A 2,557-nucleotide genomic window follows, 5' to 3' on the forward strand; every position below is an offset into this window, starting at 1 on the left:
CCCTTGGGTGCAGTGGTAAAGCAGATGGTAATGCTTCTTTAATGTTATTCCATTAATAAAATCATAATAGATTCTGAGGTTGAACCCCTTGACAATGCCAAGAGCTTTGGTAATATGAACATTCCTTTTTGGATCTTCAGTAGATGTGACTGTAGCACCTCTAGGAGCAGTTGCTTCCCATTACGATGGCTTTAGGCACTGGGCTGGAAGCATTGATATTCTCAAAATTCTTGGGTAAGAGACCTGTGCTGCTTCTAATGTGGTTTGAGGGTCAAGGTGGTGGTGATTTGACTTTCCTGGCACATTTTGCTTCCCTTTTTGCATTCAAACATTTGAATATTTGGGTATGGGATGCCTTTTTCTTCTCCTGAGTCTATGGACATAGAGCAGACAGCTTCAATTTCCTAGAGTCAAATAAGAGACTTTTATGCAGATTGAAGCCAGCCCAGATTCCTGTAGCCTGGAGGGTAAGGGAGAGCTGGGATGGCACATAGGTCACATCTGTTTCCTTGTGGCATTTGGATTTCTAGTTCACCTCACCTGTTACCTGCACAGAGGCATTTGAGCTTATGGATTTTTATCACTGTCTCTAGAGGGATACAGTAGAAGCAATGCTGGACGTGGGGTCAGAGGACTAAGGTTCAGAAACTGGTTCTGCCTCTATTAAAACCTGTGTGACCTTAGAGATATCACTTAACTTTTTAGGGCTTCAGTTTCCTTTTATGAAAATGAAAGTAGTAGGACTAGAAGGCCTCCAAGATCCCTTTTAGTTCTGAATCTATGATCTTTTCTTGGATTTTTTTACTCCTATAACTTTCTGGGCATCTGTACATGTTATTCATCTTCCTACAAACAATAGTAGTGATTTTTCTGTGACATCTAGTTTGCATGAATATGCATAGAAAGATTTCCTCCCTCCTCCTTCCTTTTCATTATGAAATCTTTTTGACAAGATTTGCAAAACTCCCAGCTAATATCTTTTAACCAGCCCTTCTTAGGTGTATTCCACCCCTGGCCAAAAGCCCATCATTCCTATATTTTAAGCTAGCATCTAGAAATCCCAAACTGATTCTCAGATACTATTATCATAATTATCTGTTCACTTCTCAAATCTGTCTTTCACTTCTGAAACCCCTTGCCCTTAATTTGAAGCTTTCATGAAAGCACCCCTAAAGTTGTCAGTTTCTTGCCTAATATTTCATATTCTTCAGTAATGCTACAAAAGAAGAGAATTCAGCAAACGAAGAAAGGAAGGAAAGAGATTCCAGGCAATAGAATCCAGACAAGGGAACAATGTAGACAAAATAAAGAAATAGATAAATAAATGATAGCTAATATTTACATAGTGCTTTAATTAAGATTTGTCATGTACTATACAAGTGTCATCTAATTTAACCCTACAACAAGCTGCTATTTAGATATTAGGTGCTAATAATATCCCCATTTTACAGATGAAAAAATGAGGGGAGACAGAAATCAAGTGACTTGATCAGGGAGACTGAGGCCAGATTTGAACTCAGGTCTTTTAGATTCTATATCCTGTGTTCTGTCCACTGAATTGGGAAAAAATAATTTGTGTTTGGAAGGGTAGGACAGAGAAGAGTCTAGTTTGGCTAATGGATATGAACTAAGTCTGAAAAAGTAGGATGGCACCAGATAGTAGAAAGCTTTAAATATTAGACAAACTAGTCCAAACTTTCCATGGATAGCAAATGATAACCCCTGAAGAGTTTTGAGCAGAATAAGTGATGTGATTACATCTATGTATCAGTTGGCTTCAGTCCATCTCCTCCATTACTGATGATAGGATGGGGGACCCTGAGAGCTGAGAAGAGTCTGGGACTGGCACCTCGGTTTCTTAATTTTGTTCTTCAAAGCTCTGTCTAGGTTTGAGCAATATCACTGGCCCATTGGCTCTCTTAGTAGAGGTATAGTTACCTGAAAATACCTGAAATGAGCTGGCTAGTACCACATCCCCAAGTTCCAGTGGCATCCCCTGAGGGTCACTAATTACAATTCTCAACTTTTAAACCCAAACCATACCTCTGATGAAAACAGCTTTGTCTTAAAGCTAGGGCTACTCACACACCCTAAGAAAGCACAGCTTTAAAAAACCATGTAGTTTAGACAAAGATGCTCCCCACATAATCAGCTTTGGCATAAACTATAATTAAACCTCAGTGTCTGCGCAGGCTGTGGCTGAGTGATGGGAGGGCAGTACATGGGTGGGGTTCTACTTCAGTGACAATATGTGCAGTTTTTTTTTCCCATGAGCATGTGAGGTGTTGAATATTCAGTAGTTCAAAGAAGCTGAATGCTTCAAAAAACAATTCCTGTTGGAGAATAAAAAACCACAACTATTTTAAGTTGTTGTTGCAGCTAAATCATGGCACCTCCCCCACCATCATGTTTTCAGAGGGTCGGTCCTTAGCTAATCTGCTCTCCCTGCTGTGGATGGGCTGGTATTTGTTAGCTAACTAGTATGCTGGCAGTAACAAGACTTGCCAATGCTTGAGTATTATTTCCCAAGCCTCCTGGCTTTCTCAAATTCTTGGAA

Source organism: Vombatus ursinus, unplaced genomic scaffold (genome assembly GCF_900497805.2).
Source record: "Vombatus ursinus unplaced genomic scaffold, bare-nosed wombat genome assembly UNPS02007284.1, whole genome shotgun sequence".
Lineage (NCBI taxonomy): Eukaryota > Metazoa > Chordata > Mammalia > Diprotodontia > Vombatidae > Vombatus > Vombatus ursinus.